Source organism: Populus nigra, chromosome 1, assembly GCF_951802175.1.
Source record: "Populus nigra chromosome 1, ddPopNigr1.1, whole genome shotgun sequence".
Taxonomy (NCBI): domain Eukaryota; kingdom Viridiplantae; phylum Streptophyta; class Magnoliopsida; order Malpighiales; family Salicaceae; genus Populus; species Populus nigra.
The window spans coordinates 28,956,845-28,984,817 of record NC_084852.1 but is presented as its reverse complement, the minus strand read 5'-3'; the positions used below and the strand labels follow the sequence as shown (position 1 = coordinate 28,984,817).

The window sequence follows — 27,973 nt, the reverse complement described above, 5'->3', positions numbered from 1 at the left end:
ACAAGTTTTGCAGAATGCATATGTGTCCTTGAACATGGTGGGCCAATAAAATCCATTTTGAAAGATTTTCGCAATGGTCTTTTTTGATGAGAAATGACTCCCACATGCTTCAGAATGACAAAATTTAATGACACTACTTACCTTATTGTCTGCAATGTATCTTTGAAATATTTGATCAGGACAATGTTTGAATAAGTTAGGGTCATCCCAATAAAAGTTTCTCACTTCGTTCAAAAACTTTCCTTTATCTTCGGTGCTCCAATGAGTTGGCAAATCTCCTGAGGCAAGGAAATTGATATTTTTAGAAAACCAAGGCATTGAACTAAGAGAAAGTAAGGATTTGTCAGGAAAGTAATCATCGGTTGGTGTGATGTCAGATATCGAATCTGTTGTCACTCTTGACAAAAGATTCGCATCAACATTTTCAATGCCTTTTTCATCCGTGATTTCGTCCTGAGAATAAATTATTTGCAAATCTCCAGATTCATCAAACTCAGTATTACTCAAAGTAGATTCAAATTGATCATAAACCAATTCTTCAATAAAATCTACTTCTTATAAATCATTATCATCTCCAGGTTGCTTGTAAATGTTGAAAATATTCATCTCCAATGTCATGTTTCCAAAAGATAGCTTCATCAGTCCATTCTTACAATTAATCAATGCATTAGAAGTTGCAAGAAATGGACGCCATAAAATAATAGGAAATGAATTACATGCTTCAACAGGTTGTGTGTCCAAGACAATAAAATCCACAGGATAAATGAATTTATCAACTTGTACTAACACATCTTCAACTATTCCTCTAGGCACTTTTACAGATCTATCGGCAAGTAAAAGAGTTACAGAAGTTGGTTTTAACTCACATAGATTGAGACTTTGAAAAAATAAATATGGAAGTAAATTCACACTAGCTCCAAGATCAAGTAAGGCTCTTTCAATTTTATGTTCTCCAATAAAGCAAGAAATTGTAGGACAATCAGGGTCTTTATATTTCAAAGCATTATTGTTCTGAAGAATGGCACTTACTTGTTCGACTAAAAAGACTTTCTTTTTCACATTTAATTTTCTCTTCACAGTGCATAGATCTTTCAAAAATTTAGCATAAGAAGGAACCTGTTTAATAGCATCCAGCAAAGGTATATTGATCCTTACCTGTTTGAAGGTTTTAAAGATTTCAGAGTTGTGATTAACTTTCCTTTGTTTGGTCATGGCATGAGGAAATGGAAGTACTGGCGGGGAATTAGTCTTTTCTTCACAATATTCAGATTCAACCCCTTCCTTACCCTCAGAGATTGACTCATCATCTTTCTCACAAGGTTCAAGAATGGGTTTTTCAATAACCTTACCACTGCAAAGAGTGATGACTGATTTGACTTGATCCATGTGTTGGCTTTCAGAACTACTTGCATTCACATTGTATTGCCCCTTTGGATTTTGTTGTGGTTGAGATGGAAACTTACCTTTCTCTTGGAAACTGAGAGCATATGTCAATTTTGCAAGAGTATCTTTAAAATCTGTCATGCTTTGAGAAGTTGAGTGTTAATTGCCTCTTGCTTTTCCATAAATGCATGCAATGTTTCCTCAAGATTTCTTCTAGGAGGGGGAGCATAAGGAGGTGCATATCCATGAGAATTTTGGAAAATATGGTGTGCTTGAAATGGTGGCTATGAAGTTTGAGCATTATTGTTCTCACTCTTCTAACTGAAATTTGGATGATTTCCCCAACCAGGGTTATATGTTTGTGAATATGGGTTATGGTTGGGCCTTTGGAAACTGTTTAATGCATGAGCTTGTTCATGGAGACATTCTTTAAAAGAAGGCAAGGTTAGACAGTCATTGGTTGAATGTTCGTTGGTTTCACAGATTTGACATGCAATGTCTTGAACATATTTTAATTGACCACTCTTTTTCAATTCTAGTGCTTCGACTTTTTTAGCTAAAGATGCAAACTTGGCTTGGAGGTCATGATCTTTCCTAAGGTTGTACATACCTCCACTAGATGTATGAGGTTGAGTTTTACTTGGTGCCTCATAAGATCCTATAGTGTCTCAATTTTGCGCATTTTCAGCTAGCAAGTCTAGGTACTCCATTGCTTCATTAGGGTCTTTATCCTCAAAAGTTCCATTACACATCAATTCAACCATTTGCCTATCTCTAGGAGTTAACCTTTCATAAAAATATGACACCAATCTCCATGTTTCAAAACCGTGATGAGGGCAAGTATTAAGCAAGTCTCGATACGTATCCCAACATTGATAAAATGTTTCTCTTGGTTTTTGAGAGAAAGTAATGATTTGTCTTTTGAAAGAGTTTGTTCTATGGGATGGAAAAAACTTCTTTAAAAATTGTTGTTGCATTTCATCCCAAGCACGAATGGATCTAGGTCTCAAATTTTATAGTTATGTTTTAGCTTTATCTTTTAATGAAAAAGGAAAAAGCTTTAATCTAATGGTGTTCATGCTACAATTTGAGTCATTATACGTGTTGCAAACCTCCTTAAATTCCCTTAAATGCAAGTATGGATTTTCTAAATCTAAGCCATGAAAAGATGGTAAAAGTTGAATAATGTCTGTCTTAAAATTAAAATGAGATGCATCAAGAGGAAAAACTATGCATGAGGGTGCACTTGTTCTTGTGAGATTCATCTGGTCTCTAAGTGTTCTAACCCGAATATTCTTATTATTCTCATTATGAAGCGATTGGTTATCTTCTTCGGCCATGTTTTCTGAAAATGATGAGGATACCCTACAAAGTCTACCACTTAATGTACGTGACCAGACTCTCATGCACGTGTAAAAAGTGTCGCACCCGACATCGCGGCGGCCTTAAAAATTAAAATAATCTTTGGAAAGAATGGATTTCTGGCATCCTCTTCTTTGATGGGGAATGGTTTGTTTTAAGGAGTCGCCACCTAGTATTATGGTCACTAGGAACCCTAACTGGTCAACAGAGATTCTATGGTACGAGACTGGTTACGCAAAAGGGAAGATATTATCATCCCTTAAGCGTCCTGCCTAAGGCAGGCTGCATTGCTGACTTTGTCATAAATTGCTAATGTTTTGTTGGTTTATGCTACGGTGGTTTTGCGTGTAATATTCCTGACTCTGGCGTCAGTGAATATTTAGCTACAGATATTTCCAACTCTGGCGTTGGTAAATATCACGTAGCTATAAAAACAAAATAAATTTAAATCAGTTATTTTTTTATTCCTGACTCTGGCGTCAATGAATAAATAAATCAAATAAATTTATTTTTACGCATCACACAAAAAATAAAATAAATTTAAATCAATATTTTTTTATTCCCGACTCTGGCGTCAGTGAATAAATAAAAATAAATTTATTTTTACGCATGCACATATTTTTTTTATTTTTTCTAGCTAAATAAAATACAACGAATAAAAATAATATAAATTTAAACCGGTATTTTTATTCCTGACTCTGGCGTCAGTGAATAAACCAATAAATTTACATTATTTTTATTCATGCATACACATTTTTTTTTTTTATTTTTTCTGCTTTTTATTTTTTTATTTTTTTTGGGCTGGGCCCAGCTCAGCCCATGTGGGCTGGACTCAGCCAGCCCGGCCTAGTCACTGGCCCAAGCCAGTGACCTGGCTGGGCTGAGCAACACGCGTGCGTTAACGCACGCGTGTTGCTACACTGTGCAAGTGAATTAAAATTCACTTGCACAGTGTAAATGCTAATTAGCTGCAACAAAATGAAGAAGAAGAAGCCGCTTACCTGGTCTGCTGGAGGCGAAGGCGCGCGGTTGCTGATCAGCCTGCCTCTTTCTTGCTTTCCCTGCCTCTGGTCTTTTTTGCTTCTCTTGTTCTCCTTGTCTCTCTCAATGTCTGCCTGGTGCTGGAGCTTGATGACGAAGACAATGGCGGAGATGTGTTGATTGGCCAAAGCTAACTTCTCTCCTTCTCTGTTTCTGTCTCTACTGTATGCTCCCTTTTGTTTTTTTACTGCTGTTCGTTCTTTTTCCCCTGTCTTTTTCTGGTTTTTCTATGGGTTCTGCTCCAGTTCTCTCCTCTGGTTTTCGGTCCCAAAAATTCCCCGTCTTCGTCTGTGTCCTGGCTTCCTTCCCCGGCCTCTGCTCTGTTTTTTTTTTGTTTCAGTCCCCTGTGTTATTCGTCTTCCACTCGTTCTCTGTTTCCAGTGTTCTTCCTCCTGTTCGTTCTCCCTGTTTAGTTACCTGCCTCTCCGTTTTTGTCTCCGGTTCTCGGCACCTGTTTTTTTTGTTTCGTTCTCCCCCTGTTTTCTTCTCTGGTTCCTGGCCTTCCCCTCTGGTTCTGTTTCCTCCTCTGATTTTCGGCCCCTCCTCCTCTGTTGCTGAGGCCTTTTTCTGGGTTTTGCTTGCTTCTTTATTCCCGGTTTTTTGTTCAATTTTCTCTGTTTTTGGGTTAATTTTTTGGTTCATTCTCCTCCTCTTTTTTTTTACCATGAGATTTGTATTTATAGTGTCAGAGTCCCTTCGCTTGTGAGAAACCAAGTTTCAATCAAACTCATTCTCTTTTTTTAAGTTTGAATTTGATTAAGAATCAAATTTAAAAGCGGATAACTATCATTATCTTAAAGACAGGGATTATGTCGAAGATAAAGATTGTCTTGAAGATAGGGATTATCTTGAAGATAAAGATAGAATGATGAAAGCACATTGTAGTCCTTAATTTTCACGGAAGTTGACAAATCACACTTTTCATCAGAATAAATCTCTGATCTTTTAATTTTTCATTTTAAACCCTGTAAAAATTAAATTAAAAGTCAAAGGGCCAAAATTGGGTTATGACAGTTGCTCCCTTTTTACAATGCTTACGGTGCAAATGCATTAGAAAATTTATTTTCTTTTGACTTTGTATAGTAAGTTTTGTAAAGAAGAATAATTGTGAAAGCCCTTCCTCTTTTCCTCCTATTTTTTTCTTCTCTTTTGTTTTGATTGATTTTTTTGCTTTTTTTTTTAAATGGTCTAATTGTTCCAGGCGACCTGCCTGATAAAGAATAAAATGCGAAAAGGGTTTCGCGAGTGGTCTAATTGTTCCAGGCGACCTGCCCGATGATTGAAAAATACGAGGATTTTTTTTTGTGATGGTATATTGTAATGGGTTACCGACCCAGATGGTCACATTGTAATGGGTTACCTGCCCAGTATAGAATGGTATATTGTAATGGGTTACCGGCCCAAATGGTCACATTGTAATGGGTTACCTGCCCAGTATAGGATGATATATTGTAATGGGTTACCAACCCAGATGGTCACATTGTAAAAGGTTACCTGCCCAGTATAGGATGGTATATTGTAATGGGTTACCGACCCAGATGGTCACATTGTAATGGGTTACCTGCCCAGTGGATGGTATATTCTAATGGGTTACTGACCCAGATGGTCACATTGTAATGGGTTACCGGCCCAGTTGGTCACATTGTAATGAGTTACCTGCCCAGTGGAAAAATATGAGGATTTTTCAGATGGTCACATTGTAAATGGGTTACCTGCCCAGATGGTCACATTGTAATGGGTTACCGGCCCAATTGGTCACATTGTAATGGGTTACCTGCCCAGTGGAAAAATACGAGGATTTTTTTTTTAAGACATGATAGGGCTCGAAGGCGCATTATTCAATAGATGGAAGCTCGAGGGAAATGAGGGCTTGAAGGCGCCCTCAAAAGAAGGTAGGATAGGAAATGCACTACCTTTGATGGTCGAGGGCTCGAAGGCGCGCTCGAAAATAAATAAGGTGAGGGTTCGAAGGCGCGTTCGAATTGAGGTAGGATAGGAAATGCATTACCTTTGATGGTCGAGGGCTCAAAGGCGGGCTCGAAAAGAAATAAGGCGAGGGCTCGAAGGCGCGCTTGAATGGAGGTAGGATAGGAAATGCACTACCTTTGATGGTCGAGGGCTCGAAGGCGCGCTCGAAAAGAAATAAGACGAGGGCTCGAAGGCGCGCTCGAATGGAGGTAGGATAGGAAATGCACTACCTATGATGGTCGAGGGCTCGAAGGCGCGCTCGAAAAGAACTCAAAAGGAGGTAGGATAGGAAATGCACTACCTCAGGAGTGGAAACTAAAAGGTGGTGGAAAAATAAAGAGATTTTTCAGGTGGCCTAATTCTCATGGGCGGCCTGCCCAGGTTGAAAAATTCTCAAAAGTGAAAATTTTTCAAAAGCAATTTCAATGTTCGCCATTTCAAGTTGGCCTTCCGCTTGATGGATTCCGTTAGAATTTTCTCTAATAAAATTTGCGAAACTCATTGTCCAATGTCTCAAAGTTTAAATGATATGCATGCATCTTTACTTGATTTGAAATATAGGCCCCCCATTTCTTCTTAGTCTTCTCGTTGCTTGGTTTGTGAGATCTTGCTATCTGACTTGATTCATCTTTGTCGTTTGGCTTTCTAGCCCACTCGAGTTAGCCCATATAAGACTTTTTCCAGATTTGTTTGCACAACTCAGCCTTTGTGGTGCCCATCGTGACCCACTTGCTTGCTAGAGATTTTCTGTCTCGTCAAATAGTTTGAGGGGATCATTCATTACTCCTCGTCTCACTGATAAAAATATTTGGTGTCACTTGCTGAAAGGATCAAACTGTCTTTCGTAAACCAAAATGCCCCCATATCTTGTTGTAGGAAATGTTCCTTTTTTTTAGAACCGATAGATTTTTCTTAAGCATAATATTGCCTCCTTGTACTGGTCATTGCCCCCAAGTGTGCCCTGTTAGCGACTTAGACAAATAATGGTTTTAAGAGACCATTCTCTCATTTCTCTCCTTTTCAGTTTGGTGAAGGAATATGGGTTTAGAATGAATCTTGAAATCTTGATCTTGCATTTTGAAAACAAAAAAATTATTTCGATGTGAGTCTAAAACAATTTACTTTTGAAATCTTGCAACTCCTTGGTTATTTTCTTTCTTGGAAAAGAGATTATTTGCTCTTGTGTTTGGCAATGAGATCTTTGATGAAAATACGTCATGAGATGACCTTTTGTTTTTATAGGTTTTCAAAGTGGAAGGCTCGAGAAAGAGCTCGAGGTTTTGTATGAGAAAAACTTGTCTCTTTTTTTTAACATTTATTTTTATCAGCATGAATAATAATGAGTAGTTTATTCTTGATGTCATGAATCTTATGAAAAAAGTATTCTTTGCATTTTGAGAGCATTGTTTATTGTTCTAGGTTGCTTGCTTGCTTGATTAGAAAGGACTTCTGTAGGCACGTAACGTAGGCTGTGGTTTTTGGCTATGAAAGAAAAGGATTCATAAGGCTCAAAGAGTATTTCAGGGTTTCAAAGACTGAAGATCACGATCAATAGTTTGACTTTTGACGTCATTCATATTTTCTTTTGCCGCTCTTCTTTGATTTGCCCTCTTTTTTTCTTTTTTTTTCTTTTTCATTGCTTTGCTAGAGCATACTCACTTTATCTTGGTTATCACCTTTTTCTTGTGATTTGGGCATGCCCCCTGTCGCGGGGTGCGCGACGTCGCGGCGATCGTCCACCCTCAGGGGTGTGTGTATGGGGGGATATATCTATCTGGTAAATATGGAGAGACAAGGAGTTCTTTGTCTCTTAGCAATAAAAAAAATGGTGTGGGAGTCGCCACCTAGTATTTTGGTCACTAGGAACCCTAACTGGTCTCAGAGATCGGGCACGGGGACTGGTTGCGTAAAGGGAAGGTATTAGCACCCCAAATACGCCCTACCTAGGGTAAGCTGCTTTGTTCGTTTGTCTGATAAAATCAAGGTCCCGTTGTGTTTCCTAGTTGTTGGTCCATCTATGGTTCAAGAAAAGTCCTCCTCAATAAGGAGGTCCTTATCTTATCGGGTAAAACCTAACCGTGCTAATGTCTATGACAAAAAAAAAAAATATTTAATATCAGGAAAAAGTTTTGTGTATAAATTCATAATCCCATATCTAAAAAATAAAACAAAAAGTTTTTTTAGAATTTTTGAAATATTGGCCTAGTTCTCATGGCTTGAATAAACTGGTTATTAAAGCCAAAATGCATGCTAATACATATATCGTTTTGAAATTTTCTTTGTTGTATGAAAAATATGATGTTGTAATATTTATATATATATATATTGGAGAGACTAGGCCGTATTTTAAAACAAAACATTTTTTAATTATGTATATATTTTTTGTTTTGACGCAAATCGGGTACTTTAATACCGGGTTTGTATTCTTACGGTACAAAAGTACAACCAAATATTAATCCATTTTGGTGAAAATATGTAGAAAAATCACAAATATTTTTAAAGATATTTAGGAAATTTTTGAAAGCAAAAGACATTTTTATTTTGAAAATCTTTGATGTTTTGACGAAAACCGGGTATTTTAAAACCGAATTTTGTATTTCTATAACATAAAAATACAAACCAAAATTGATCAAAATACAATAATAAAATTACCAAAAAAACATATATTTTTTTTTTAAATAATTTTTACAGAATTTTCTTAAATTTATATATATATATATATATATATATATATATAAAACAAAAATATATATAATATATAATATTAAATCGGGCTGGGCCGGCCCAACTAACTGGGTTGGGCCGGTCTCAGCCCCAAGTGTTGGGCCGATTTCGGCCCAAAATTTACTGGGCTGATTTCGGCCCAAAAAAACTATTACTTTCTTCTGGGCCGGACCCGGCCCAGAAGATTAGGCTGGGCCAGGACCAGCCTGGCCCAGCAACAAAGCTGGCGGGGGGGGGGAATTATTTTCCCCCCACCCTCCTGCATGCAGAACGTTATTCGTTCTGCATGCAGGAAACAACACCAAATGCAACAACGGAGGAGAAGAAAAATTACCCGGCGCGGAGCAGGCGGCGGCTTGCTGCGTTTCTGGCGGTGCTGTAGCGGAGGCCGGTGGCGGTGTCGTGGCTCACGGACGGCGGCTCCAGGCGGCGCTGCGGCTGTTTCCAACGGTTCGGTCCGTTTCCTCTTCTCTTCTTTTTGGTTCGTTCCTCCCTTCCTTCTCTCTCCTTCTTCTTCTCTCTTCCCTTCCCTTTCAGCCTCTCCTTCTCCTGCTTCTTTTTTTTTTTCTGCCTTTTTTCTTCTCCTCTGTTTTTCTTTCCTCTGTTTTTTTTTTGTTCTTCTTCCCCTCTGTTTTTTCTTTCTCCCTCTTTCGGGTCTCTTCTCCCTCTTTTGGTTTTTTCTCCCTCTCCCTCGGTTCAGCGTCCTTGGCTCCCATTTATAGAGCCAAGGGCATGGCTTTTTACAGCTCACATGGGGGGGGGGCAGCCGGCTGGTCGGCCATGGGCGCGGTTGCCGAGGTTCGGCGAGTGGTGCGCGGTGGGTGGTCGGCCATTGTGTTCGGTCGGTGGGCTCTAGGCGAGAGAGAGAGGGGCCGGCCAAAAAAATTCAAAAAAAAGCAACATTTTTTCCTTCTTCCCCGCTGCCTGTTCGGGGGGGAAGAAGAAAGATGAACAGTGTCGTTCAAAACGACACCGTTCTGCTCTTTCCCCTTTTTTTTTTTTTTTTTTTTGAATGGATGAAACGGCGTCGTTTTGGATAAAACGCGCCGTTTCATTTAAATGTGGCGCCAGAACGCGCCAAAGTCCAAATCAGCCCTCAATCATCTTTTGTCCCTTCAATTGCATCCCTGCCGAATTCGAACCCCGTCCCTATATTTGGCCGCGTTTTTCACTTTGGTCCTTGGCCTCTGAATTATGCAATTGAGCCCTTAATTGATCAAATAACTTCCAATTTCTTCAATTAGGCCCCTGAATCAAATAATTCCAGCCCCTATACTTACGCGCCTTCTTCAATTTGGTCCCTGGTTTCGGATTTCTTCAATTAAGTCCCTAATTGGCCCTTAAACTTCAATATTTATGCAATTAAGCCCCTGATTTGACTTAATAAATTCCTAAAAAATATATTTTGGCCCCAGAACTTAAATTTCTTCCAATTAAAGCCCAAATTGACTTAAAAATCAATTTTTCTTGCAATCAAATCCCCTATAAAATCATTTAAAAAATCCAATTAAATCCAAAAACATCCAAATTTGGGCTTTTCTCCTCCAATTCAAATTTTCCTTCTCAACAGGGCTCTCATCCTTCAAGAATATACTGTCAAAAATCCAATCTTTGTATTTTTAACCTCCTTGACTGATTTTTCTGACCATTTGCTGAGCGCTTCTGCCTCCTGTTATTTTTCTAACCTCCTTTGGCTATTTATTTTATTTCATTTATTTGGGGACCCAAAAAAGGGTTACAACAGATGCCCCCTCTTTATAAAGCTTATGGAGCAGAGGTTCTGCGCAGTAAGTTTTATAAAGATAAACCAAAACTGAGCTCCCGAAACTGATTTAGCCGGAGCTCGATTGCTCTGAAACTTTGTCCTTACAACAAACCTCCTTAACCCAAAAACTATGATCAAAATTTAGTCATCTCGAGATCCCTTCTGGTGATCTCCTTTAACCCTAAAAACTTGGAATCTCATCTGGCGATTCCTTTACCCATAACCAAATACAAAAACACGTATGTGGTCTCATTATGACGGGTGACCTGCCCGAATGGGAAAAGGAAAGAGTGGTCTCATTATTATGGGTGACCTACTCAGGTAAAAAAATGATGGTCTCATTGTATGGGTGACCTACCCAAGAAAAATGATGGTCTCATTGTATGGGTGACGAACCCAAGAAAATGATGGTCTCATTGTATGGGTGACGAACCCAAGAAAAATGATGGTCTCATTGTATGGGTGACGAACCCAAGAAAAATGATGGTCTCATTGTATGGGTGACCTACCCAAGAAAAATAATGGTCTCATTGTATGGGTGACCTACCCAAGAAAAATGATGGTCTCATTGTATGGGTGACGAACCCAAGAAAAATGATGGTCTCATTGTATGGGTGACCTACCCAAGAAAAATAATGGTCTCATTGTATGGGTGACCTACCCAAGAAAAATGATGGTCTCATTGTATGGGTGACGAACCCAAGAAAAATGATGGTCTTATTGTATGGGTGACGAACCCAAGAAAAATGATGGTCTCATTGTATGGGTGACCTACCCAAGGGGAAGAATTCTTAGTAAACTCCATGCTTTTCTAAGAAATAGTTTCAATACGAGGTCCCTTCTAGCGACCTTCCTTGATGAATGTCGAAGTACGAGATCCTTTCTGGTGATCTCAAATAACTTGAAATCCCATCGGGCAATTCCTTTTACCTCAGCTAAAACATGAAGTTCCTTCTGGCGACCTTCATCGAAATACAAGATCCCTTCTTGCGATCTCCTTTATCCAAACAACTTGGAATCCCATCTAGCGATTCCTTTTATACAAAAGCTGAAATTTAAGGTCCCTTCTGGCGACCTCCATCGAAATACGAGATCCCTTCTGGCGATCTTAACAACTTGGAATCCCATTTGGCGATTCCTTTTTACCGAATGCTATCGATGTCGTTCTTCCTGCTGGCATGGTTTGAAAACCATTATCTTATCTTCTTGTTGTTCTAGAATCAACTCAATGATTCTTTCTTCGTCCATAATCTTGTTGGAATGCGCTAAGATCTCCTTCTGTAACGATCCAAAAAAACATACATGCAATGATTTATGATTAGATGCAATGCATGCATTCGTACCTGGTTTTGAAACATAGGCCCCATCCTCTTCTTCTAGTTCATGAGACTCCATCTTAACATGAACTTTACTTTTGAAGTCGTATGTTGAATTCATCTCTCGTGTTGCCTATCATATTCTTGGAGAAGAAGTCTTTGACTTTCTTCAAGTAGTCCTTTTCTCAAAATGTATGACTTGTATTTGCCTCTTTGTCATGCTTTTGTCAAATGCTTTAGCTTGATTTTCAAAACTATGGGCTTCCCACCAATTTTAAACACGTAAAACTTTTCAAAAAAACAACTCGTTTTGCCCCCAGTGTAGGGGTGTGATCCTAGTCTGGGCTTTTATTCATTCAGCCAATGATAAACTTTTTTAGTGCGTGAAGGGATAATGATGATTTTTTTTTTTCCAAAATGCACATTGTTATGGTTGGTAAAGACAATTACAGATGATTATAAAGTGACCACTTAATCATTTATCCATTCATTACGCTATCAGAGGTAGGGATGTACTTTAGGGTTAGCTTTTCTTAAATTTCATATTAAACCATTTTATGATATAACCACTCAAACTTGTTCAAAAAGTGCATAATCTCATCATTTATTAAAAAAGGTAGGCTCAAAGACAAACATAAAATCTGGCTGAAAACATGAGTCCTGATTGCTAAATAGAGAAAATAAAAGCAATGACAAAAGCAAATGACAAAAACATGCTAAGGCAAATAAAGTTGTTTTACATTTTGAAAACTACGAGAAGTTCTTGGGTCAACCCGTTCTGGAAAGTCAACCGAGGCAATGCTTCATCTTCCTTCCCCACTTGCGTTTCCTTGTCTTCTCCTTCGATCTCGCCTTCTTCATTATTGACGATTCTTGACCAAGGTTTTCCAACCCTTTATCCCCTATTACTTTTGTCATGACCAGGCAATGGATTTGAATTGATATTGGGTGTGTCTTCAAACGACACCCATCCTACCTTGATGAGCTTCAACAACATGTTCTTGAAAGCGTAGCACGTTTCAAGACAATGTCCGGGAATACCAGCATGGTACTCGCAAGTCAACTCGGGCTTATACCAGATGGGGAATGGTGGTTGTAGTGGTAATGTAGGGATAGGAGCTATTTGTCCAATGCTCAGTAGTTTGGCATACATTTCCTTCAAAGGCATGGGTAATGGCGGTAGTTGTTCTGCAATGTACCTTGTATTTGGTCTTTGGTAGTTGTTTTGGTTGTTTGACTGGTTATTTGCTCGATTAGAGGAAAATGGTTTGTTAAAGTTTATGTGGGCAACATGAGAGGTAGGTATTTGTGGGTTGAGTGAATCCACTATATTGCCCTTGGACCCACCTTCAAAGTCGTAAATGTGACCTTCCATTTTTCTTCCAATAAAACCCTTCGCCTCCAATGGCTCAACTATACGTCCAGCTTTAATCCCTTGCTCTATTCTTTCAGCTATGCGTACCGCATCGTAGAAATGCTGAGATGAGCTACCCATTAGGTGCTCATAATATGGTGTTTTAAAGGTATTGGCAAACAAGGTCACCATCTCCGTTTCTATCAAAGGGGGTTGGACATGCATTGCCTCATCCCTCCACCTTTGCGCATAGGCCCTTACCGACTCTTGGCTCCTTTTCTCCATTGACATTAGACTTGTTCGATCAGGAGCGATTTCCATGTTAAACTTGTACTGCTTAAGGAAAGCCTCCATCAAGTCTCTCCAGCTCCTGATCCTGACACTGTCTAACCTCATGTACCAGCTCAAAGCGGATCCTGTTAGGCTATCTTGAAAGAAATAGATTAGCAATTTATCGTTATGGATTACTTCCGCCATTTTGTTGCAGTAGGATCGAAGGTGAGTGTTTGGGCATTCCAAACCGGTATACTTAATGAATTCTGGTATCCGGAAATCTTTTGGCACCGCAATGTTTGGTACCAAACATACTTCGGATGCTCGTATAGGGTCAAACCAGTCATTACCCTCAACTGCCCTTAATCTTTCTTCCAAAGCAAACAGCTTGTCTTGGTCCATCAAACTAGGAGACCTATTATCCGGGATTCCCTCCGCTGTTAAGTCCACAGTGATTGGAGCGTGAGTTGGCTGGATAGGGGTGATAGGCACAAAATGTTGTTCATTGGCCGAGTTTGCCCCCTGGTTTTGAGATGCTTGAGGGATGTGAGCTACTGGCGCTCCTTCATGTTGTGCTGATGTTCCCTCCCCCTTCTTAGCTCTTAAAAGCTGCTCGAGTAAGTCGGTTAGCCGAGAAACTTCATTTTTTACGGACTCCAACTCGGTCTGATAATGTGACTCTAAGTGAGCTCTTTCTTCGTTCTCCATTCTTGATCTAGACCGGGTGTGGTGGACTTTGGATGTGGGACCTATGTTTCACGATCTGGCGTGCGTGGAAAAATGTAAATGAATGTATGATAAAGAACAATGCATGATGCATATATGATGTGAGCTGAAAAGACCTGAAAACCAAATGCCTTATGGTTAGGTTTTGTCTTATGCAAAAATATTTTGTGGAGCATACACCCTATAGCCGGTTCTAATTCTTTTATGCTTGACGAGGGTAGGTTGGCTATTCAGTCTCTAAAAGGGTCTCTTGCTGTCCCAGTGATTGCCCTCGTGGAGGCAATATGGGGGCTTGTAGGCAATGAGATGGCACATGTACCAACTATTACCAGTCTAAGCACTCAGCGAAGAGTTGGGGTTTACACAAACTTAAACCTTGACTAACAGTCGTAAGGTAAGCTGCTAGTCCCCCACTTAACTTTAAAGTTTGTGTGTGCTCTCAATAATCAAAGTATGTAAGGCATGTAACAGTTCTATAAGATGTATGAGACAGTTCTATACAAATGCATGAACAATGTGTAAAAATATTTAAAGCATATAAGCAGATAACAAAAGGAAAGGCATATTAACAATAAACACACGAAAACAAAAACAAATCAGACAAAAACAAAGCTTAGTCCACAAGGTCCCCAGTGGAGTCGCCATTCTGTCGCGGGGTGCGCGACGTCGCGGCGATCGTCCACCCTCAGGGGTGTGTGTATGGGGGGATATATCTATCTGGTAAATATGGAGAGACAAGGAGTTCTTTGTCTCTTAGCAATAAAAAAAATGGTGTGGGAGTCGCCACCTAGTATTTTGGTCACTAGGAACCCTAACTGGTCTCAGAGATCGGGCACGGGGACTGGTTGCGTAAAGGGAAGGTATTAGCACCCCAAATACGCCCTACCTAGGGTAAGCTGCTTTGTTCGTTTGTCTGATAAAATCAAGGTCCCGTTGTGTTTCCTAGTTGTTGGTCCATCTATGGTTCAAGAAAAGTCCTCCTCAATAAGGAGGTCCTTATCTTATCGGGTAAAACCTAACCGTGCTAATGTCTATGACAAAAAAAAAAAATATTTAATATCAGGAAAAAGTTTTGTGTATAAATTCATAATCCCATATCTAAAAAATAAAACAAAAAGTTTTTTTAGAATTTTTGAAATATTGGCCTAGTTCTCATGGCTTGAATAAACTGGTTATTAAAGCCAAAATGCATGCTAATACATATATCGTTTTGAAATTTTCTTTGTTGTATGAAAAATATGATGTTGTAATATTTATATATATATATATTGGAGAGACTAGGCCGTATTTTAAAACAAAACATTTTTTAATTATGTATATATTTTTTGTTTTGACGCAAATCGGGTACTTTAATACCGGGTTTGTATTCTTACGGTACAAAAGTACAACCAAATATTAATCCATTTTGGTGAAAATATGTAGAAAAATCACAAATATTTTTAAAGATATTTAGGAAATTTTTGAAAGCAAAAGACATTTTTATTTTGAAAATCTTTGATGTTTTGACGAAAACCGGGTATTTTAAAACCGAATTTTGTATTTCTATAACATAAAAATACAAACCAAAATTGATCAAAATACAATAATAAAATTACCAAAAAAACATATATTTTTTTTTAAAATAATTTTTACAGAATTTTCTTAAATTTATATATATATATATATATATAAAACAAAAATATATATAATATATAATATTAAATCGGGCTGGGCCGGCCCAACTAACTGGGTTGGGCCGGTCTCAGCCCCAAGTGTTGGGCCGATTTCGGCCCAAAATTTACTGGGCCGATTTCGGCCCAAAAAAACTATTACTTTCTTCTGGGCCGGACCCGGCCCAGAAGATTAGGCTGGGCCAGGACCAGCCTGGCCCAGCAACAAAGCTGGCGGGGGGGGGGAATTATTTTCCCCCCACCCTCCTGCATGCAGAACGTTATTCGTTCTGCATGCAGGAAACAACACCAAATGCAACAACGGAGGAGAAGAAAAATTACCCGGCGCGGAGCAGGCGGCGGCTTGCTGCGTTTCTGGCGGTGCTGTAGCGGAGGCCGGTGGCGGTGTCGTGGCTCACGGACGGCGGCTCCAGGCGGCGCTGCGGCTGTTTCCAACGGTTCGGTCCGTTTCCTCTTCTCTTCTTTTTGGTTCGTTCCTCCCTTCCTTCTCTCTCCTTCTTCTTCTCTCTTCCCTTCCCTTTCAGCCTCTCCTTCTCCTGCTTCTTTTTTTTTTTTTCTGCCTTTTTTCTTCTCCTCTGTTTTTCTTTCCTCTGTTTTTTTTTTGTTCTTCTTCCCCTCTGTTTTTTCTTTCTCCCTCTTTCGGGTCTCTTCTCCCTCTTTTGGTTTTTTCTCCCTCTCCCTCGGTTCAGCGTCCTTGGCTCCCATTTATAGAGCCAAGGGCATGGCTTTTTACAGCTCACATGGGGGGGGGGCAGCCGGCTGGTCGGCCATGGGCGCGGTTGCCGAGGTTCGGCGAGTGGTGCGCGGTGGGTGGTCGGCCATTGTGTTCGGTCGGTGGGCTCTAGGCGAGAGAGAGAGGGGCCGGCCAAAAAAATTCAAAAAAAAGCAACATTTTTTCCTTCTTCCCCGCTGCCTGTTCGGGGGGGAAGAAGAAAGATGAACAGTGTCGTTCAAAACGACACCGTTCTGCTCTTTCCCCTTTTTTTTTTTTTTTTTTTGAATGGATGAAACGGCGTCGTTTTGGATAAAACGCGCCGTTTCATTTAAATGTGGCGCCAGAACGCGCCAAAGTCCAAATCAGCCCTCAATCATCTTTTGTCCCTTCAATTGCATCCCTGCCGAATTCGAACCCCGTCCCTATATTTGGCCGCGTTTTTCACTTTGGTCCTTGGCCTCTGAATTATGCAATTGAGCCCTTAATTGATCAAATAACTTCCAATTTCTTCAATTAGGCCCCTGAATCAAATAATTCCAGCCCCTATACTTACGCGCCTTCTTCAATTTGGTCCCTGGTTTCGGATTTCTTCAATTAAGTCCCTAATTGGCCCTTAAACTTCAATATTTATGCAATTAAGCCCCTGATTTGACTTAATAAATTCCTAAAAAATATATTTTGGCCCCAGAACTTAAATTTCTTCCAATTAAAGCCCAAATTGACTTAAAAATCAATTTTTCTTGCAATCAAATCCCCTATAAAATCATTTAAAAAATCCAATTAAATCCAAAAACATCCAAATTTGGGCTTTTCTCCTCCAATTCAAATTTTCCTTCTCAACAGGGCTCTCATCCTTCAAGAATATACTGTCAAAAATCCAATCTTTGTATTTTTAACCTCCTTGACTGATTTTTCTGACCATTTGCTGAGCGCTTCTGCCTCCTGTTATTTTTCTAACCTCCTTTGGCTATTTATTTTATTTCATTTATTTGGGGACCCAAAAAAGGGTTACAACACCCCCTAGCATTTGAGTTTCTTGGGCTCTTTTGCCTTTTGGCTTTCTCACGGCTTTATTATCTTTCTTGATCATTGAAATTTCACTTGCCCCCAGTGTGGGGTGTGATCCTAGTCGGGATTTTTTCATGAAAGAAAAATTATTCAGGCTCAAAAAGGGATCGCAAGGGATATACTTATTTCAGAATGTGAAAGGAATAACAAAGATGTCCTTTCCTCATTTCAAGCGCAAGCAGTTAAGATCAATAAACTTTGACCTCAACGAGTGTGATGGTTTGGTCTTTGCAAAGATGCATTTCAAGGGTCATGAGCAACAAGTTCACTACATACCATTATTCATACATTTAAAAACACATGATTCAAGAGTCGTGGGGTAAGGGTGTTTATTTATTTCTTTTTTCTTTTTTTCTTTTTTTTTTTGGTTTATAATTTAGTCACCTCATTAATGGAGTTGCTTGATTCACACGTAGAATGTTAAAAATATGGTTTTTGAATAAACATCAAGTTATTTTCGCAATCAAAATGCAAGATCAATTTTTTCAAAACTCTAATAGGGAAACTGATTTTTGGTAACAGAGATGAATTGCGTCTATGAGATCGCACAAGGCTTCAAAGATGTGTTTGTGAGTCTTTATAAGAAAACTCTTCAGAAAAATGAATAATGCTAATCGTACACACGATTGAATGACAAACTCATTATTTTCATTGAAACTTTGGAAAATAAGTTCAACAAGAAAGAACTCATGACAACATCTTGGGCTATGAATACTGGCATGATAGCATATAAAGGGGCTAAACATTTAACAATCATTGATTAGAATTTCTGGAATCATTCATTCTCCTTGACAAGGGCATCTCTTCAACAGTCAATAATATCACCATAGCTTTATCTTCAAGATAGTTGATTTCTAAAAATTGGTGTGAAGCAATTAGCTATAGGAACAATAAGTGTCTAAGCAACCACCTTCAGTGTCCTTTCCTTTTTCATCGAAACCGTTCTTCTTAATTGGGTTAGCAATCTTACCTAACCTAATGGCTTGTTCAATCCTCTCAGCTACAACAACCAGGTCAGTGAAATATTGTGCAAAGCTTCTAACCAAGTATTCAAAGTACGGAGCTTTAAAGGTGTTGGAAAATAAACTGATCATCTCCTTTTCCAACATGGGAGGATTAACTTGTGCAGCTACCTCACTCCATCTCCGGGCGTATTCCCTTATGGACTCCTTGTTGTCCTTCTCCATAGCTTGCAAGTTTAACCGATCAGAGCCTACGTCTATATTGAACTTATATTGCCTCATAAAGGCATCCACTAAATCCTTTCATTTTTTAACCTTGGTATTGTCTAACCGCATATACCAAGTGAGGGCAACATTACTCAGACTGTCTTGAAAGAAATGAATCAGTAGTTTCTCATCATCAACCACCTCAGCCATTTTGTTGTAGTATGCTTTGAGATGAGTTATGGGGCATTGAGTTCCCGTATATTTAACAAATTCAGGCACTCTAAAATTTTTGGGAATGACAACGTTGGGCACCAAACACATCTCAACAGCCTTTATAGGATCATATAGGTGAATTCCCTCAAATGCCCTCATCTTTTGCTCTAGGGCAATGAATTTGTTCAGATCATCTTCTTTTACCATCTTGCCTTTCTGATATTCCTTCTCGGTAGAATCAATGGTAAACGACATTCTTGTGGGGGATGATGGTTGAAAATGCATGGCTTGTTGAAAATCAGATGACAACCCATTTGTCCCAAGATTCTGTGGATTGAAAGGATTCACGAGCATAGGTTCAGGCTGAGCTGTAAGTGTTGTTTTTCCGGATTTATCTCTTAAGGCTTGCTCGAGTAGACTAGTAAGCCTTGCGACTTCTTCTTTAAGATTGTCCACCTCTTTTTGATATTGGGCTTCCAACTGGGCCCTTTCTTCGTTTTTCATTTGTCTTTTTTCTCAAATGATTATTATATGTAGGTTTCAATGGGGAACCTATATTTCAACCTGTAAATATAAATCATGCAATTTATGCAAAAATGTTGATTCAATTAAAAATGCGTATGAAATGCGGGCACGCCCTTCACGAGATGACAACCTAATAGGAATATCGTAATTGTTGAGTGCATCAAGGGGTTGGTCATTATCTAGTTTCAAATGGGTCTCTCGTATGCTCAGTGATCGTCCTTGAAAAGGTTGATATGAGGCTTACAAGTAGTGTGAAGATAGAAGCCCCGAGTAATATCAGTTTGGCATATCAACCACTTCCAAGTAAACAATCAAGCGAGAGTTGGATGGTTTCACGAGTCTTACCCAGGCTAAAGCCATTGGGGTACTGTTACTCCCCCACTTATCCTAGGTTGTAAGGTGTGTGCTTTTAACATGATGCCTGGCAATATAAACAAGGATGCATGCTAAAGCAGTAAAATGCAGGGAAAAAAAACAAATAAACACAACATAACAAACATTATAGCAATTGACAAACAAAAGGCAAAGCTTAGTCCATTAGTCCCCAGTGGAGTCGCCATTCTGTCGCACCCGACATCGCGGCGGCCTTAAAAATTAAAATAATCTTTGGAAAGAACGGATTTCTGGCATCCTCTTCTTTGATGGGGAATGGTTTGTTTTAAGAAGTCGCCACCTAGTATTATGGTCATTAGGAACCCTAACTGGTCAACAGAGATTCTATGGTACGAGACTGGTTACGCAAAAGGAAAGATATTATCATCCCTTAAACGTCCTGCCTAAGGCAGGCTGCATTGCTGACTTTGTCATAAATTGCTAATGTTTTGTTGGTTTATGCTACGGTGGTTTTGCGTGTAATATTCCTGACTCTGGCGTCAGTGAATATTTAACTACAGATATTTCCAACTCTGGCGTTGGTAAATATCACGTAGCTATAAAAACAAAATAAATTTAAATCAGTTATTTTTTTATTCCTGACTCTGGCGTCAGTGAATAAACAAATCAAATAAATTTATTTTTACGCATCACACAAAAAATAAAATAAATTTAAATCAATATTTTTTTTATTCCCGACTCTGGCGTCAGTGAATAAATAAAAATAAATTTATTTTTACGCATGCACATATTTTTTTTATTTTTTCTAGCTAAATAAAATACAACGAATAAAAATAATATAAATTTAAACCGGTATTTTTATTCCTGACTCTGGCGTCAGTGAATAAACCAATAAATTTACATTATTTTTATTCATGCATACACATTTTTTATTTTTATTTTTTCTGCTTTTTATTTTATTTTATTTTTTTGGGCTGGACACAGCTCAGCCCATGTGGGCTGGACTCAGCCAGCCCGACCCGGTCACTGGCCTAAGCCAGTGACCTGGCTGGGCTGAGCAACACGCGTGCGTTAACGCACGCGTGTTGCTACACTGTGCAAGTGAATTAAAATTCACTTGCACAGTGTAAATGCTAATTAGCTGCAACAAAATGAAGAAGAAGAAGCCGCTTACCTGGTCTGCTGGAGGCGAAGGCGCGCGGTTGCTGATCAGCCTGCCTCTTTCTTGCTTTCCCTGCCTCTGGTCTTTTTTGCTTCTCTTGTTCTCCTTGTCTCTCTCAATGTCTGCCTGGTGCTGGAGCTTGATGACGAAGACAATGGCGGAGATGTGTTGATTGGCCAAAGCTAACTTCTCTCCTTCTCTGTTTCTGTCTCTGCTGTATGCTCCCTTTTGTTTTTTTACTGTTGTTCGTTCTTTTTCCCCTGTCTTCTTCTGATTTTTCTATGGGTTCTGCTCCAGTTCTCTCCTCTGGTTTTCGGTCCCAAAAATTCCCCGTCTTCGTCTGTGTCCTGGCTTCCTTCCCCGACCTCTGCTCTGTTTTTTTTTTGTCTCAGTCCCCTGTGTTATTCGTCTTCCACTCATTCTCTGTTTCCAGTGTTCTTCCTCCTGTTCGTTCTCCCTGTTTAGTTACCTGCCTCTCCGTTTTTGTCTCCGGTTCTCGGCACCTGTTTTTTTTGTTTCGTTCTCCCCCTGTTTTCTTCTCTGGTTCCTGGCCTTCCCCTCTGGTTCTGTTTCTCCTCTGATTTTCGGCCCCTCCTCCTCTGTTGCTGAGGCCTTTTTCTGGATTTTGCTTGCTTCTTTATCTTGAAGATAAAGATAGAATGATGAAAGCACATTGTAGTCCTTAATTTTCACGGAAGTTGACAAATCACACTTTTCATCAGAATAAATCTCTGATCTTTTAATTTTTTATTTTAAACCCTGTAAAAATTAAATTAAAAGTCAAAGGGCCAAAATTGGGTTATGACAAAAAGAAAATAAAAAAAGAAGAAAACAAAACAAAAAAATAAACAAAGTTAGATACAAGAAAAGTGAAAAGAGAAAATAAAATAAATACTATAATTTGTGCAAGAATTTACCTCCCCGGCAACGGCGTCAAAAACTTGACACGGCCAAAAGATTGATGTCTTCTCCCAAGTGTAGGAGTGTCGAAGTAATAAATAACCCGGCAAGACCGGGGTCGAACCACATGGAGGTTAATTGTATAAATTATAAGCAACAATAATACAACAACAATAGTAACAACAACAATAACAACAACAACAATAATAGTAGTAGTAGTAGTAGTAGTAGTAGTAATACTAATAATAGTAATAGTAATAGTAGTAGTAATAATAATAATAATACCAATAATACAATTAATAATGATAATAATAAAGATGACGAAGAAGAAGAAGTTGATGAGAACTTTGAGATGGAAGATTAATGTAAGGATTAAACAATGATAACAACAAATGTCAAGGTTAGAGGATCCACTAATGGTATTTCAAACAAGTATAGTATAAACTCTTATTATTCAATTGGAAACCACACACAAGGAGGTTCTAATCAGATTATAAATTGTTAGCATGATTATATTAGTTATCTTATTCGAATAATGCTAATACTTGTAAATGTTGTCAGGCATTCATGATTATAACTTATGTTAACAACAAATCAAGTTCCTTTCATAGCTCAGGTGTCGGTTATACCATACAGTATGGGCTATGAAAGTGTCAAGTATTTGTTGTACCAAGTGTTATACAACATAAATCTAGATTAACCATTTAACAAGCAAGAATTAAAAGTGAACAAGATAACAAATATAAACCATGTTAGTACCAACATTAAGATCCATGTTAAGTTTATATTATACTTATTCTTACACCATTAGTGTACCTTTTTCACCTTGACATAATTAACTTAGCTATACATAATGAAAGAAAGAAACATAAATAAACAAGATAAGAACATAAATGAGAAAAAAAGTTAACTAAGTAAAGAAAAGGAAATGAAAGGCATAAACTAGATATTAATGAAAGCAAAACTTAAACATTACAAAAATACAAAGAGAGAAAGCAAGAGCATGATCTTGATCTGAACACCAAGATGCCTAAATACATGGCAAATACTTCCTTTTATAGGCCAAAATTTGGAACTATTGATTTGTTGACTAATTGATGAGTGGGTGGCCACATCTTGACTTGGTGACAATCCTTATCTTCTTATCTGCCAAAAACATCATTGATAACATCAGGATTTGAACAGATTCTCCTATGAAGGTTCTAGACAATTGTCTCAGCTTTTCAGGAAAAAAAAGATGAGGCCATTTGGACTTCTAGAACTCGAGATATGGGCTAAACACTGAACAGTGTCTGGGTTGCAGGACAGATTCGGACTTCTCCGTTGTTGCTACAATTTGAACTTGAAAACGGCCTTTTTAAATCTTGGACTCCACATGCAAGTTGTATGCCTATGTCTTATCTTTCCATCCATATAAAATGGACCTAAATCCAAGATCTATAGCTCGAGACTTGACCCAATTACCAAACAGTGTTCCAGTTTGGACTGCACCAACATCTCTTTTCTAAGTTTGGCCATCTCTTTGTCCTTTCAATTTCAGTACTTCAACTCATCAATCAATTCTTTCATTTATGTGATAGGCCTGCATTTAAGATGAACATTTACCATAAATTAAAGGTATCTTATATAATTAGATATGTTATTATAAAACATGCTTTAGTTAAGGAGTTATTGATACTTCAAGTGCAAAATGATGATATAAAACCTTGATAAAAATGCACTTTTAAGTACTAATCACCAATCATCCTGGATCTCAACCCAACTCATCATCATCAACACAAAATATTTTATTCAATAACGTCATATAATGATATTCAAGTAAAAGAATCAATTTCAACTATGAACATTCATTGTTAAATTGATACTTAGAGTTACAAACATTAGATTAAAGTCATACGTTCAAATTTATAAATTAATATTACATTTCAAGTTTTAGGAGACAAGACTCTTAATTTATAAATAATTACATGGTCAAAAGCAAAAGGTAACTAAATCAATATCATTCCTAACACGATCGACCCTAATGGACCTCAAAATAGAAATTAACGTGTACACATAAATATAAAAATATAATAATAAGCAATAACAATTACATGTAAACAATAATATCCTAAAATTAAGATAAACTAATTAAATTTAATTCTATGTTTCAATTAACATTTAAAACATAAATTCAACAATAACAATTATAGCAATACAAACAATAATATCCTAAATTAAGATAAACTAATTAAATTTAATTTTATATTTCAATTAACATTTAAAACATAAATTCAACAATAACAATTATAGCAATACAAAAAATAATATCCTAAATTAAGATAAACTAATTAAATGTAATTCTATATATTTATTAACATTTTTAACATAAATTCAACAATAACAATTATAGCAATACAAAAAATAATATCATAAAATTAATAAATAAAATGAAAAAAACTAAAAAACACTATACAAAACAACATAAACACAAAACAAACAATACACAAAACTAAAAAACACTATATCAATTCAAAATAAATTTGGGAATAAAAAATGCTTACCTTAATAGTGTGTTGAATTTAAGATTTTATCTACTCAAAACAAAGAACACCAAAAAACAATAATTATAATTAAAATAAAAAAATACAAAGATAAAGAAAAAAGAATACATACCTTTTAAAACTACCACCAAAACAATAAAATCCCTTCCAAAAGCCAAATATAAATCAAGAGGAGAAGAGAAATGGAGAAGAAGAGAAACGGAGCCAGAGAAAAAAAATGAACCAAATGGGGGGAGGGGGGGTTTTATATAGCAATTTTTCCGACGGTATTACCGATGAAATTAATTGTTGTCGGTGGCATTAAATTCCATCGGTAATACCGTCAGAAATTAATTGAAATGTGCTCCAAAAAAGTTAAAAAATCCCGCCAGACTTTTTGATCTGTCGGTATTTGTGTAGATGGACACGTGTCTGACATGCGTGCACTTCGAGATGTGCATAAATCCGTCGGTGATTCCATCGGTATTGTACATCGGTAAAGCCGTCGGTGTACCTGTCGGTGATTGTGGCACAATCTCATAAATTTTTTGCAAGTCTCTGTGAAATACCGACAGGTATGGTCCGTCGGTGACTCCGTCGGTGAAAGTGGCACAATCCCGTAAATTTTATTCAACTCTCTGTGAAATATCGACGGGTATGGTCCGTCGGGGACTCCATCGGTGAAAGTGGCACAATCCCGTAAATTTTTTTCAACTCTATGAAATACCGACGGGTTATAGTCCGTTGGTATACCCGTCGGTGAAACTGTAATTTTTTTTTTTTATGTAACCCTGTCACAAAATCTTGAATTGCAATCTTACAGCACACACAACACAATAACAAGGGCTGACCATTAAAAAAGAATAAATATTTCATGTTTCAAATTATTACATTATAAAATAAGGCTTTAGAACATGTTTAGTTAGTCTGAATTTTCATCTTCGTCCTCTATTGAATTGCTATCATCAGCTTCATCGCACTCTTCAATTTCGTTATCATCTTCTTCAACAACATTTTTTTTTCACTAGTAGATCTCAAAACAACATTCAACTCCTCTGTGTCAACATCAACAAGACAATCGTTGAAAACACGAAAATTCAAATTTTCTTCTAAGTCAATCGACGGAGCAACTCGGTATGGTTCAACCAACTCACTAGCTTGAAAGACTTCATCTATCACACTAGTGTCTTCGTTCTCATCCCGAACAACCTCAACATGACCCTTGGGTTTTGTTTTTAAAACGAATAACCAATCAACTCTTGATCGGTCCTTTCTAAAGGAAGGGGTGTATGTGTAATAAACTTGTTGGCATTGCTTTGCGAAAACAAAGACGTCGTTTACGTTGTGGTGTCTAGCTTTTGAGTTGATTTCAATGAGACCATGTGAGGATCTACTTTGATTCCTTTGTCAGTTGTGTCATACCAATAGCATTTGAATAAAAACACTCTATTTTGCTCGCTATGATATTGCAGTTCGATGACCTCTTTCAATTTACCGTAGTAGTCAACTTCAAACTCACTAGAAGTCGATCCCTTAATACAAACACCGTTGTTGTATGTCTTTCTTCCATGCTCGTATTCTTTGGTATGAAAGACATATCCATTGATAAAATACTCGTTAAGCACTTGACTTTTCTTTTAGGGCCTAGGCATAGTAAAGACAGTGAAATAGCAGCACTACCTCCCATTTGATAAATCTAGCTTGTAAATCAAATACAACAATAATCAATAAACAGATATTATGTAACATTGACTACAATTAATTACATTGCAAGAGATAATGAGTTTGTGATAGGACTTACATGTGTTCTAAACCATGTGGTAAATTGTTCATCTTGTAATTGAAAGATCTGAGATTCAGTCAGCTGTGAGTTATTGGACAGTAAGTATCGTCGATGTTGCCTGCAAAGTTGTTCCAAATTATATGAGTGTATGTTATCACAAAACATAAATAGTACACTTTTGACAAAGTTTAAGTTGAACATCTACTTACTTAATAAAAGGTCTCAGCTCATCACAGTTAAATAGGATATAATTATGTGCTTGTCTGAACTCTATTTCAGACAAATATCTTCCCCTTACGGCATTTTTAGGTGTGGGTCGTCTAGGATTGGAGAATATTGACAAGTTCCCACTTGAAGGCACTTCACCACTACCATCATACCATGGAACACGGTTTATCCTCGTTCTCAAATGAGGTTCAAAATAGTATGAGATAAATGTTGAGATCTCCTCAACAATATAGGCCTCACTTATTGACGCCTTAACATGCGCCTTGTTCTTAACCTTTTTTTTTTAAGATTGAACAAGTACCTGCATATATATATATATATATATATAATTATCAATTAAAAACATTAAAAATAAAAATAAAAACATTTAATTATAAATTACATAGCTCATGTAATATCTAACCTCTCGAATGGATACATCCATCTGTACTGAACTGGTCCTCCAACTTTTACCTTAAACAGTAAATGTATGGGTAGATGCTCCATTGAGTCAAAAAATGATGGAGGGAATATCATCTCAAATTTGCATACTGTCTCGATGATATTCTTCTCAAGCATTTCAATGTGATCAACATTCAAATTGCTGGAGCATATATCTCTGAAGAAATGACTGATCTCTGTTAGTGCATCCTATATCCCATTTGGCAACAAATCACGAAAAGCTAATGGGATGAGTGTTTGCATAAACACATGGCAGTCATGACTCTTCATTGCATAATCTGCATTCCTCTGTATTAACTAACCTTGATATGTTTGAGGCATGTCCATCAGGAAAACACAGATTTTTAAGCCATTTGTAGACTAGTAGTTGTGCGTTTTTCTCTAGCACGAAGCTTGCTCTTGGTTTTGCGACCCGTGACCCATCACAAACCAACTCCATATTTTTACGGTTATAGAACAACGTTAAATCCAATCTAGCCTTGATGTTGTCCTTTGTCTTTCCCTTACATTCATGACGGTGTTGAAAATGTTCTCATACACGTTCTTTTCAATGTGCATAACGTCAAGGTTATGACGGAGAAGATTAGTCTTCCAATAAGGAAGCTCCCAAAACATACTTCGCTTCACCCAATTATAGGTCAAACCAAAACCAAAAAACTTCTACTTACCTGATTGGAGACCAAACATAATGTCACCGTACTCTGACACAACATCAAACAATTCTTCACCGGAAAGACGCGGGGGTGCAACATCCTTTTCAACTCTGCCAACAAAGAAATCATTTCTGTTCTTTCTGTACCTATGGTTATGTGGCAAGAAACAATGGTGACAGTCAAAAAAAGAAGCTTTACCCCCGTTTGTTAGCGTGAATGTCTTGTTGTTCTCCATACAGTATAAACATGCTAGCTTTCCATATATGCTCCAACCATAAACCATTTCATAAGCTGGGAAATCATTGATAGTCCACATCAAAGTCGCTCTTATAACAAAATTATGTTTCCTCGAAATGTCATAAGTCAAAGCTCCAGAGGACCACAACTGCGTCAACTCATCAATCAACGGACGAAGACAAACATCTATATTCTGCCTCGGACTGCTCGGACCTGGTATGACCATAGATAAAAACATGAACTCCGGCCTCATACATATCCTCGGTGGTAAGTTATAAACCGTTAATATGACTAGCCAACAAGAATAAGGAGCAGCAAATGACCCGAATGGGTTGAATCTGTCTGTACACAACTTAAGATGCACGTTCCTTGATTCAACTAAAAAGTGAGGATGCATACTGTTAAAGTGTTTCCAGGCTTCACCGTTAGAAGGATGAACCAT

The 27,973-nt window shown here is 37.9% G+C and overlaps 1 pseudogene; it reads right to left on the bottom strand.

The window, feature by feature from the left end:
* Positions 1 to 142: 142 nt before the first annotated feature.
* LOC133681080 (uncharacterized) lies at positions 143 to 27,973 on the bottom strand (annotated as a pseudogene).